The sequence below is a fragment of the Neofelis nebulosa genome, chromosome 4 (genome assembly GCF_028018385.1).
Source record: "Neofelis nebulosa isolate mNeoNeb1 chromosome 4, mNeoNeb1.pri, whole genome shotgun sequence".
Classification (NCBI taxonomy): domain Eukaryota; kingdom Metazoa; phylum Chordata; class Mammalia; order Carnivora; family Felidae; genus Neofelis; species Neofelis nebulosa.
Window position 1 is genome coordinate 127,462,079 of NC_080785.1, and position 13,916 is coordinate 127,475,994.

Below are 13,916 nucleotides of genomic sequence, written 5' to 3' on the forward strand. Positions count from 1 at the left end.
CTCTCTCTGTCCCAAAAATAAATAAAAAAAAAAAAAACGTTGAAAAAAAATAAATAAATAAATAAAAATAAAAGAAAAGACAATAACCACATGATCCTCTCAATAGATGCAGAGAAATCATTTGACACAATACAGCATCCTTTCTTGATAAAAACCCTCAAGAAAGTACAAATAGAAGGATCATACCTCGAGATCATAAGAACTATGTATGAATGACCCACTGCTAATATCATCCTCAATGGGGAAAAACTGAGAGCTTTCCCCTTAAGGTCAGGAACACAACAGGGGTGTCCACTGTTGCCACTATTATTCAACATAGAATGGAAATCCTAACTTCAGCAAACAGACAACACAAAGTAATAAAAGGCATCCAAATCGGCAAGGAGGAAGTCAAACTAACAGGCACATGAAAAACTACTCAACATCACTCATCATCAGGGAAATGCAAATCAAAACCACAATGAGATACCACACCACACCTGTCAGAATGGCTAACAACAACTCAGACAACAGGTGTTGGCGAGGATGTGGAGAGAGAAGATCTCTTCTGCATTGCTGGGTGGGAATGCAAGCTGGTGCAGCCACTCTGGTAAACAGTATGGAGGTTCCTCAAAAAGTAAAAAATAGAACTACCCTATGACCCAGCAATTGCACTACTAGGTATTTACCAAGGAATACAGGTGTGCTTATTCGAATGGGGCACATGCACCCCAGTATTTATAGCAGCACTATCGACAATAGCCGAAGTACGGAAAGAGCCCAAATGTCCATCAATGGATGAATGGATAAAGAAGATGTGGTATATATACATACAATGGAGTATTACTCAGCAATCAAAAAGGATGAAATCTTGCCATTTGCAACTATGTGGATGGAACTAGAGGGTATTATGCTAAGCGAAATTAGAGAAAGACAAACATCATGACTTCACTCATATGTGGAATTTAAGATACAATACAGATGAACGTAAGGGAAGGGAAGCAAAAATAATATAAAAACAAGGAGGGGGAAAAACATAAGAGACTCTTAAATATAGAGAACTGAGGGTTGCTAGAGGGGTTGTGGGTGGGAAGATGGGCTAAATGCGGAAAGGGGCATTAAGTAAGATACTTTTAGGAATGAGCAATGGGTGTTACACATAGGGGATGGATCACTGGAATCTACTCCTGAAGTCATTATTGCACTATATGCTAATTAACTTGGATGTAAATTAAAAAATAAATTAAGAAAATAAAAATAAATAACCTAGTATCAGAAATAAATAAACAATGGAACACCAAAAAAATAAAAAAGAAAGAAAAAAGAAAAAGAAAGAAAATTAAAAAAAAAAAAAAAAGGTAACATATTGTAGGACTCCATTTACATACAAAGTGCATAATAGGAAAATCAATAAAGACAGAAAGTAGATTAGTAGTTGCTTAGTGCTGGAAGAATTGGGGGCTAGGAGGTGAAATCTAAATGGCAGGGGGGTATTTTTCTGGTGATAAAACTATACCAAAATGGATTATGGTAACAGTTGTGCATATCTATGAATATACTAAAAATTATGGAACTGCACATTTTAAATGGATGAATCCTATGGTATGTGAATAAAATCTCAATAAACCTGTTTAAAACAAAACAAAAAAAGCAGCACATGCTTTCCCGAGTCAGCCAAGCATCCCCAGAAATCACTTTTTAAATAAATAAAATACAAGAAATTAAGTTGAAAGCCCCTAAATTTCCCTTCTAAATTTCATTTCCCTTTACTCCTAAAAAGAGCCAACATATTTAATTTAATGGGTTAGCAACACATTTTTATCTTCTACAAAGAAAATATAGTGTTGCATGAGTGTTTTTAATTCACATAATTGGTATTGTTAATAAGAAAACAGGTCCCAAATGGAGTTGCTTATGCTAAGCCTAACCACACCAAACCAAGACTTAACTTACAGTTTCAGCCTGTCCTAGAAATGGAATCCTAAACTCATCAATCAAGAATCGCCTGATCAGCAATAGCAAGGTAATCTACCCGATAGATCTCTGCTACCTCCTAAAGGAAAGTGACCTCGTTTGAAGCAATTCACTTTTTGCCACTATTCCTTGTATGTGCTCCCTTCTGCCCCTAAAAGTCTTTCACTTTGTACACCTTCTCAGAGCTCCTTTCTATATGCTAGACAGGATACTGCCTGATTCATGAATCACTGAATAAGGCCCATTAGATTTAAAAAATGTACTCATTTGAATTTTGCTTTTTAATAGTATCATACACAAGGTATCATTCTGACACTTGTTTTTTTCCACATAAATTGTTTTCAAAATAGGGGCGCCTGGGTGGCTCAGTCGGTTAAGCGTCAGACTTTAGCTCAGGTCATGATCTCACAGTCTGTGAGTTTGAGCCCCGCGTCGGGCTCTGTGCTGACAGCTCGGAGCCTGGAGCCTGCTTCGGATTCTGTCTCCCTCTCTCTCTGCCCCTCCCCTTCTCATGCTCTGACTCTCTCTGTCTCAAAAAAAAAATAAAAACATTAAAAACATTTTTAATTGTTTTCAAAATCTTTTTTTTTTAAATTTTTTTTTTCAACGTTTTTTATTTATTTTTGGGACAGAGAGAGACAGAGCATGAACGGGGAAGGGGCAGAGAGAGAGGGAGACACAGAATCGGAAACAGGCTCCAGGCTCCGAGCCATCAACCCAGAGCCTGACGCGGGGCTCGAACTCACGGACCGCGAGATCGTGACCTGGTTGAAGTCGGACGCTTAACCGACTGCGCCACCCAGGCGCCCCGATTGTTTTCAAAATCTACATTTATATTTGAATGTAATATATTCACTCATTTGAACTGTTCTATAGAAGTCAACACGCATATACTAAATATTTTATATATTTCAATCTATTCATCCCCTTTTGGTAGACATTTAGGTTTTTTACACTTTATATACTTATAAATGACTGCAATGGGGGGGCACTTGGCTGGCTCAGTCAATACAGCATGCAACTCTTGATTTTGGGGTTGTAAGTTCAAGCCTTACTTTGGGCATAGAGCATACTAAAAAACAAAACAAAACAACACAAAATTAAACAAAACAAATGGTTCACAGTACATGTTTGTATTGTAGGGCATAAAAGCAGGCTGCCTCAAAATGGGCCCCTTTCATATGAAGATGATTTTGTGTTAAAAGCAATCAAAACCCAGAAGATTCAAGAAAAGCTCTTTACCACCCTCTTCAACTACCTGAAAAGAATTTAGATAGAGGACCTGGTCCAAGAAGAAAACTATCACCAGAGATAAAACTATGTTATATTATGAATTGCTATAATAGACAGGGGGAACTTAGCAAGGCCTGTTTGATCAAAGCCCTCTATGCCCCATTGTTCCTGAGTGGCCCACACACATTTCTTTCTAATACCTTTAACTCTTTTTCATCTTCCTGAGGGTTACATTCATTTCCTGTGAAGTCCCAGACGCCTACCTACTTCTCCTTATTTCAAAAAGACATATATACCTCACTTTGACTGTCTTTGGAATTTCCTTGTCTGTGTGGATTTCTCATGTGTATGAAATTAAATATGATTTCCTCCCATTAATCTGTCTCATGTCAATTTGATTCTTAGTCCAGCTAGAAGGACCTTGAATAGCAGAAGAAATTCTTCCTTCCTGACTGTATAGTCCCCCTTGAGCACATGCATGAGCACTTCTCTTGGGTAATCACGCAGCTGCAGAATGGCTGGAGCATCCCACGGGATAAACACTTTCACCCTCACTAGCTACTGTGAATTCCTCCTCCCACAGGGGGTTCTGTCACTTTTCACTCACACAAGCAGAGCATGAATGCTCCCATTTCCTGATATCTTCACAACATCTAGTTCTAGATATTTTCCCTGTTGCAGTCCAATAAATGTTAAACACACCCTCATTGGTTTTTTTTTTTTAATCAGCTTTACGAAGGCATAATTTACATGGAGTAAAATTAACAAGTTTTAAATGTATAATTCAGCAAGTATTGACAAAACTGTACATTTGTTTAAACATGACTGTAATCAATATACAAAATATTCTCATCACCTCAACTCCTAAACCTCACCCACTATCCCTGAAATCACTGATCTTATTTCTGTCCCTCCAGTTTTACCTTTTCCAGAATATTCTATAAATGAAATCATACAAAATTTATCCTTTTAGGTCTGCCTTCTTTCACTCAGCATGATGCTTTGAGAGTCATTCATGTTATTGCATATGGTCTATTCTTTGTGATTGCTGAATAATATTCCATGGCTACAGATGAGTTATAATTTGTTTTCACTGTGATTTTAATTCATACTGTCCTGATTAAAGTCGAGTGTCTTTACATGTATTTTTGGCCATTTGAGTTTCTGTTTTCTAAAATGTGTTCTCTCTCTTTGCCCATTTTTCCATTGTGTTATCTTTTTATTTTCTCACCAACTTAAAAATTATTATTTGTTCTTTATGTCATTATCCGTATAACAGATTATAACCATATATATATATATATATATATATATATATATATATATATATATATGAAAATAAACATCTAAAGCCTAAACTTTAATTGTCCTAGGAGAGAACAGTTAGAAGCTTTTCACATCACTAATGTATACAGCAAAATAAATACGGTGGGCATTTGGGTTAAAATCAACATAATTTACTTGGTATTCAGTAACCCTTTTCATTATAAAATGCTTCTTTCCTTGGGAAGGGGAGGTGGGTACCATGTTCTCTACTCACATGGAAAAACTTAAACAGGGTAAATTAAAATATAGCAAGGGGGGAAAAAGATAACCAAATTCTATTTGATACAATTATCTTTCCATTTTAATCAAACCACATCATGCTTATGATCAATAATTGAATGGAAAATGTCTTTCATCTTCCATACCCAACACAAAACTGCTGTAAGAATTAATGAGCAGGTTCCCCTGGTGGAGCGCACGCACATTCTTTCAGCTGTGCATGCCCTCTTTCAGACCAGAAGCTCACTAAATGTCACTCACCCCAGCCCTGAGCCCTCCTGCGGCTCATCCGAATCCCTCCACTACCAGGCAGCATGGAAACACGTATCTTAAACCTCTTCTTCTCACAACTCCATATTCTTTGGTTGTTTCCTATGTAGGTTTCCTGCCTGCAGGGGCTGTGTGCTATTTCTCACAACAATCCCCAAACCACCCATATCATCTTATTAAAAGTACAATAAACAGTCTCACAAATCCCCTTTATCACACCCTAGTTCAAGTCCAAGTTGTTCTCATTCCCCAAGTGGAATACCAACTGGTCCTGCTCTCTGTTGCAATCCACTCCTCATGCGACAGCTAAAGTGATTTTTTTACAAACATAAATCAGATCAACTTGCTTGAACTGCTTGGATTCCTTTGAAGTTCCTATAGTGCGCTTTAAATTCATATTCTTATCCGTGACCTGTAAAGCCTCACAGGATCTGCCCTAACCTTACCTTTGCCAATCTCTCCCAAGCTCCCTGCACTCCAGCTTCTAGCCTTCTGTCAGCTCTAGACCATGCCAAATTCCTGCCTTCCACAGCGCCTTTCCGCTCCCTGCCCCTCTGCCTGGAACCCTGCTCTCCTGGCTTTTTTCCTGTTTGCCTTCTTCCCCTTCTGGCTTGGATTGAAAGTCACCTTCTCAGAAAAGCCTTTCTAAAAGTAAGTTCCTCCTTTCATTTTTCTCTATCATAATCCTTTGTTTCTTTCCTCTAATGATTTTATTTGTTTACTTATTTATTGGCTGACATTCTCAGTAATGGTAGACTCTGGAAGGCAGGGAATTTATCTTCATTTTAATGCTTAGCACAGTGCCTGGGATTTATAAACAGCTCAATAAATATTTGATGAATGAATGAATGACTCCTTGGAGTCAGAGCTACACACACACACACACACACACACACACACACACACTTCACTTCGAGTCACTGGTTCTTTCCCTCTCTTATATCTGGGAGCATAGCTTCAGACCCATAGGTATAAATTTTTTCTGATACTGTTCTTTTCTAGCATGAATCTGGTCAACAAAATTATTCAGGAGTTGCACAGAAGGTAATTCCTTCCCCAGTGCACACAGGGCTGGGGTGGGGGGCGGGGGGCGGGGAAGCTACTGAAAATTCCCTTCCTCTGCAGACTTTTTAAACTGCTAATCAGCACAAACAGGTTGGAGCAGATTGCGCACAAAAGGTTGCTGAAATGGCACATAACTAATTCTAGGTGATTTAATATCTGACATTGCCCTAGTGAAAATATTGACAAAAAAGAAGAATATGATTTGGAGTCTTTCTGCACTGCTGAATTTGGTGTTAACTTTTAAGCCTCTATCAAAACATTTCCATAAATCAACATTGCTATAAAAAAAAAAAAAAAAGGGAGAGAGAGAGAGATCTGGGTGTGGCATCTGGAAACCACTGCCAAATTAGGAAAATGCTAGCAAATGGCAAAATGCTAGTTCTCTGGGTATGAATCGCCGTATTTAGCAATCCTTTCCCAAATGTTCCACTTTGTCAATGTCAAAGGTTGCCCCCAGCAGTGTTCCTTGAGTGTCCAATGGCATATTATGCCTACTGGAGAAATAAGCCTCCCAAATATATTGTCGATACCTATGGTCAGTTAAGAGTCATAGAGAAATATGAAGTTCCAACGCTTCTGGTAAATCCACATCTTACTATTCCAGGCATCTATCAGCACAAACTATTTTATGTTTATTTATGGAAAGATCTGTTATATGTTGACTATCTTAGGGTACAGAGGCTATTCTGGTACATTATTTCACAATTCACTCTCAACTGCTTTACCAGAGTATTCATTTTCATCCTTCTCATGGACACTTTAAAAAGAATACACAAGGGGCGCCTGGGTGGCGCAGTCGGTTAAGCGTCCGACTTCAGCCAGGTCACGATCTCGCGGTCCGTGAGTTCGAGCCCCGCGTCGGGCTCTGGGCTGATGGCTCGGAGCCTGGAGCCTGTTTCCGATTCTGTGTCTCCCTCTCTCTCTGCCCCTCCCCCGTTCATGCTCTGTCTCTCTCTGTCCCAAAAATAAAAAATAAAAAAAAAAAAAAAAAAAAAGAATACACAAAAAGTAAGAAGATTCTTTTCAACTGTCATATAGAAAAGTCAACTGTGGATTCAAAACAGATCAATAAAAACAAACTGCAGTTTTTACAATTATTCTGCCACACACCCTCAAAGAGCCAAAGCTTCAAGCTCCAGTAATACTATTTTCCCCACAATACCTCAATTCAAAACAGTACCATTAGTCATGGATTTTTCTTCATGTATTTAAAAAATTTTATTTTTAAGTAATCTCTACACGCAACATAGGGCTTGAACTCACAACCCTGAGATCATGAGTCACATGCTCCAGTGAATGAGCCAGCCAAGCACTCCTGAGTCTTAAAATACTATCTCATTAGTGCTATTCCTCTAAATACGGTGTTATTTTTTTAAACATAATTTTTTTGTTTATATTTTCTGCCATATTTTGGCAGGTAGGACTCAGATCTCACATTCTTGGGGGTTAAAATATCTCTAAAGACATTTATGCCCATTTAGAACATTCATTATACCAATTTCCAAAGCTTTAGGCTGGAAGTTGACAAATATGATGGTGACTATTTCATGGAGCCAAATAAAAAATGAGTAGAAATGCGGAAAGTAAAAAAAAAAACAAAACTTCTAATTCATAAAATGGCGAACGCGAGTAAACTTCACTATTGCATCATTTCAATAGATGGCAATGGCATCTTTGTCAAAAGTCAAGTTGTAAAGCTTTTGAGAGTTACGCTTCAATGCACAGCAAGGTTTTATAATTAGTCACTTAGTATGAGGCCGAGAAATAAATGTCACTTTTCGCACTTAACAAACATACAGTGGTATAAGCTAATCCATGACAATTTTACAAGGTTTTCATTTTGCTGATACATGCTTGCTGAGAAAGCAGACCCTAAGACAGTGAATTCAGCATAAGTGAGGTTATGTGGATTTACAAAAGAGCAGTTATGTACATGTATGTTATGTATATGAACACATGCTATGTGTTCAAATTCTCAACTTTATAGTCTCTGTCTATATGCCTTGTCACTGTCACTGACTAGGTGCACATGATTAACATTTGTAAGGAGTAAGTTCAGAAAATAAAGCCAGGATATTTCATATCACTGCAACTATTGCTTTTTCAACTCTACTAACACACTATGCTTTCTCCTAATGAACTTTAAAAAGTTATATTTTCTGTATTTCTAGGTATTAATGAAATACCCACAGTCATGAAAGAGAAGAATGCATTATACAAGATGCTATCGGAAGCAAGAACATTCATCACTAAGTAATACTGTGGATATTCATTTCCCTACCTTTTTTAAAATTACTGATGTAATTAAAATGCAATATATAAAAGATTCAAGAAGTCGATTATGTAAGTGTTAGTATGGCTAATAAGAAAACAAAAAGGAGGGGTGCCTGGCTGCCTCAGTCTGAAGAACATGCAACTCTTGATCTTGGGGGGTCATGAGTTCAAAGCCCATGTTGGGTTTAGAGATTACTGAAATTAATAAAACTTTAAAAATTGTTAAATGAAAAAAATTTTAGAAGTGATATTTGTAATGTACCACATGGGCTCAAGTCTCTAAGAAAAGCACAAAATATTTTCACTTGAAAAATGGATGACTCTTACACAAACAATTTAAAAAATCCTGGTATTTCATCATCAGCTCTTAATATTTGATGACCATATCATTACTTTCCTTTATTTTTTCCCTTTTCTTCATTTCACAAGCATATTAAGTCTAGAGAACCAACCACACGACAGCCTTCTCTGCATTATCTGACCTTCTAGGACTGAGAACCAGGTCCTAGAAGGGACCACAGAGCACAGAGTTGGCAGCGCACTGAGACATAAAGGAGAAATTAATGCACCTGAATGGCCAGGGAAGTGCTGTGCTTTTCTGCTGGGAACCTCTGATTTCCTGGTCACCTCAGAACTGAAAAGCACATCCCAAGGTCATAGGACTCAAACATCCCTATGATGGCTCTGGATGTCCATATCCCCTGACTTCCCAATCAAGCAGGTATTAGGTTGGCTCCCTAAAATAGAAATACGGTGAAGGTACCCATCTTCCACCTAGGTGTGGCTTTCTCTAAGCCTATGCCAAATTAGGGAGGGCTCCTGTTTTATATAATACATGGATAAATAAGCCTTTCAGAACTTGAGAAAGGTAATCAAATCACATTTTATCACACAAGAAGGTTTTCTCTTACAGCACAAGATTACAGTGTAATAAATCCTGCTAAAAATTAATTGCTCATTAATTAGGGCTTGCACATTTATTTTGCTACAGAGAAATGGTAATTTCAATGGAATTTCTTCCTTGTCTTTCAAATCCTACCTCTTCCCTGACACTTTTAATAGTGCATAAACTGGAAGTAATCTTTCCTGTTCTGATCATATACTGTCTATACATTCCTTGTGGCATTTTTGGTCCTCTATTTTACATTGTACTTGAGTACCTGTCCTTAATTATACTGGAGGTTTGTAACATTTCAGAGTGTCAGACTGCAAAAACCGCATAGATGTTAACACTAATACTATTTTGTGGGCATATATTCAGTGGTAACTGCAAGCATCTTCAGGCCAGCTACTGTATCTGATTCATCTTGGAATTCATCCATCCAGCAGAGAGATTTTCACATTGCAAGAACTTCACAAATTTTCATCTAATGGTTAAATGCGGGAACGTCATAGGATAAAGGCATAGAAGTGTGTTGAGTTTTTCTAAGGGATGTCTTCACCCTCCTTGAATTGGGCTGCATGTCCCAGACACTGTTCTCAGTCCTGCGGTGATCTTAAGAAGTCCTTTCGGATGACCTAAGTGAACATCCCCTTTGCAGTCTCTTGTAATCCTTCTGACTGTACAAAAAAGTAGGAGTCTCCAGGAGGTCCTAATATAACACTAACAACACTAACTTTACTAATCTTGCTGTTTTATGGAGGCAACCTGGAACCATGGGCAGGCAACACTAGCTAGCTAGCATTTAATGACCTTGGACTGTTTTTATTGTTTTAACATTTGTAGTTACCTCTCTTGTTTCCCATTGACACTGGGGTTTCGTTTACAGTAATGAAATAAAACCTCCAGCTTAAGGCAACATATTTTTTTTAATGTGCCGTTAAAAATGTAAGTAAATTATGACAAAAATACTGAAGATGGTGTATTTCAGGTAGTCTCAGAGAATGGGAGATGAATGAGTGACCGGTTATTACAAGAAGAAAGAACAGCAGGAAATCTATCTGGGAAGACAGGAGTGCTAAGAAGGCAGGAACAGCAAGCTATTGGGTAAAAGGACAGGTCTCTAAGGATACAGGAAAGTAGAAGGGAATAATGAAGGCTGAGTCCGGCTGAATGTGGAAACCAAGTGTGACAGTAACTTGGCCTGAAAAGTAGTGGGGAACCAGGGGAAATTTTCGGGAAGTAAGCGACATCATGGTCAAAGTGACAAGCGAGAAAGGGGATTTTAACAGTGACATTTAGACCTTAGTGGACAAGAATAGTTACAAAAGGCAGAAATCCAGGGAGAGGGAGGCTGTAGTGGTCTAATGATTCAAAAGCTGAACAAGGAACTATCCAGAATAGTTCATGAGAAATAAGTCTCGTTGTGTCAAGGAGAAAGGTGAAGCAGGCTTTGTGGTCAGTTAAAAGTAGAGAAAGGATGCACAGGACAGATGGAAAACTGCTAAAGCAAGACTGGCCAAGAGGTGCTCTTTGCTATAGTAAAAATGTATTTTGCTAGAACAAAAGAAACCACAGAAAAATTCTGAGGATTGCCTGTGTTTCAACAGTCCCAACAGTTTTTAATACGACTTTACAGGTGGTATCATCTAAAATCTTACATTCTCTGAACAAGGAAACATTTTACCAATGGCTAAATGATTTGTCATTGCAATACCTTAAGACAAAATCAGACAACATGAGTTCCTTTAACCTCTCTGAACAGGATTAATACCCACCTTGCTTAAGCACCTTGTTTTTATAAACGTCACATTAAATCATATCTATGTGTGCCTCTTATTTAAAGGCAATTGCCAACATTAGCAATATAGAATTAAATTCACCATACCATAGCACTTTAGAGTTACATATATTGCATTTTGCCTGCTGAAAGAGTTTTTGAAATATGACAAATATAGTGCAATACTCTGTAAGTGCTTTTGGCAAGACTGCAGGAGAAAAACATCCACTCATGTTTATCAGAAGGGTGGGATAATGTAACAGAGGTGGAAGAATAATAGTATGCATGGCTCCCAAGCACTGAGAGAAAAATGGCATGCCATAGCAGGAAGAATATGATGGGAGGGTGTGAGGAAAGACAGAAGTAGAGGCATTGAGAACACAAATTGAACCCGTATCAGGCACCGCAGTAGTTGTTCTCCATCCATTATCCGTGAGCATTTGAAGAGAAAGAAACAGCCCAAGACAGCTCCCTTGCTGTATATTCTTGACCTGCTTCTTGCTCTGTGCTCGCAAAGCACTGCAGGAAGATAGGAGAATAATGTTAGTATTTGTCACCTGTTAGTCCCCTTTCCATTACAATCCTGCTTCTGGAAGTTACAGGTAAAGAAAGGCTGAAGCCAAATGCACAATCATCATTTTGGTGCATGAAGCCTGCTTCCTTTTTTGTTAGAGGCTATGACAGATAAATAGAAGGAAACGGAGAGGCTCTTTTCCTTCCCTCCTCAAGCCTAGTGCCTTGTGCAATCTAAGTAGTCAACTCCGTTTCCTAGCATTTGAGTTTCACCATGGCCCTTCTGACTCTGCTGGGGTACCCTTAGTTTTCCTGAGGCCAACCCACTTCCGAGATGAATGGAAAAGAGTTAGGATAAATGCAAACAGATGACAGATAAAGAGCATCAGAAAAGCCCATCCCACTAAGGAATCTGAGCCTGAAGTGTCCTCACCTAACTCACCGCACAGCCTCTCACTTCTATTCTCTCTCCCTCCAGGCACGGGGGCCTCTGGCTAGCCAAAGTTCACTCTTGTGTCACATTCCCTTCTCAAAGTCGTGTATTCTCCTGCGGTTAAGAGATCTAGGAAGTAGGAAGAGAAAGGAGTGTCCCTCTGGGGCACAGCATTGTTCTACCTGTTCCATGTTTTCTTCCACTTTGGTATCAGTCATGTGGTGAGTAAATGGTATCACAGTGGGTTTAATAATTCTCTTATTAAAGAGAATTATCTTATTAAAGAGTCTGGTGTTTGATTGTTGGGACTACAGTGGAAGGGAGGCTGAACCTGCTTCAGGCCTAGTCTTTACAAGAACCAACAATCTTCTAACTTGGACTTGTGCTGAGCCATCATGTACGAAGTCTAATGACCTACTTGAGAGACCAGAGGAAAGACCATTTGCTACATGAAAAGAAACAGAGGTCAAAGAGGGGCCCAACAGAACTCAGTTCTGCTTGAATGTGCATAACACCAGACATGCAAGTGAAGCCATCTTGGGGCCACTAGGGAAGCCTGGCCAAGCCACCATCTGAACACCATGTCACCCCGGTTGTCACCAGGTAGGTCACCACCTTAGCCCTCCCTGAGTTCCTAATCCACAAAAGCATGACCCACAAAAGCAATTTATAAAATTGATGTTTAAGTTACGGGTTAATAATGTGCCAAAAGATAACCCGACAGTGTCCCTTTACATTTTACATAAATTGCTACATAGTCACAATTCAAACTAATTTTTCATCATTTTCCCTCTTAGCTACACATAAGTCTCCAGGTACTTTTCTTCCAAACGATAAGCAACTTGTGTATTTCCCCCAAGAATCTCATATGCAAAGCACATTCCTACTGAGGTCTTAAACAGTTTAAAGCCATATGGTGAATTCCCCATGCACAATTCAACAAAAATAAATGATGAAAATAGCATGAGCTCAATTTCAGAAGTCAATGGAATGGTGATAGTATTTACAAAGCATGGCCTCCCTAAGTGATAGTAATAAAAAAAAATACATTATGACACGCTTGCAATGCGAAATCTTATCTCCAAACGATAGTACCTTGGACAGTTATTAGTGCCTTGCTTCTAGAAGAACATCTTGTAAGAGGTTTGGGGAATTTAATATTGCTGTTTTGTATTTATATGTAACATTCTTAAACAGGTCAGTATGAAAGATGATTTCACATGATTTTCAAATTAATGATTTATATACCTATAGGTGATATACCAAAATATTTTTTAGTTTAAACTATTTTGTAGTAACTTCTTAATGACTCAGGACCACACATAGAGCCATCATGATTTCTGAGTTGCCTTTTTCCAGCCTCTCCATTCTCCTCTCTTGCTGAGGACATGCTAGCTGTAACTTCTTTTGTCTGTGAACGAATCTGCAAAATTTCCATCATCTGTTCTAACTTGCAATGTATATGTGTCATCCACTAAAATAAAACAGAGCGTTATGCTTATTAGAATGGTTCTAAATTAAGAGTAAGTACTCACTGAGACAGATCTTTCCATACGAAAATGCTGGTAGTGAATTCAGTGAATTCAGGTTGCTATGAGGCCTCTTCATTCAACTTTTATATATTAGTTTAGGATTTAGACACTGGAGGTAGCTATTGAGTACACTTCAAATTTACTTGTCATTCTAATCACTAATTTATTTTAAATCTCTTACTCTTATCTGCAGTAGTACAACAGCATAGGGGAAAATGAGCATCGTTTTGGCAATAGGTGAGAAATGCCATTCAGTATTTTAGGACATCTACATAGATCAAAATAAATTAGTATTGAAGAAATTTAATACAACACGCTAATTACAAATTAATGAACTGCTCTGCATAATTCAAGACCTCCATTTTTATTTTTCAGTATTTGTGGACTGGAAGTAGCTGCATCATTACTTCAGTTTTCTACTTCATTTTCAGCATCAGT

The 13,916-nt window shown here is 38.3% G+C and overlaps 1 protein-coding gene across 10 annotated transcripts in view; it reads right to left on the reverse strand.

Annotated features, from left to right (window-relative positions):
* The window catches only part of CHL1 (cell adhesion molecule L1 like), a 201,534-nt gene that overhangs the window by 175,080 nt on the left and 12,538 nt on the right, over positions 1-13,916 (reverse strand). The gene's annotated exons all lie outside the window — the stretch shown is intronic.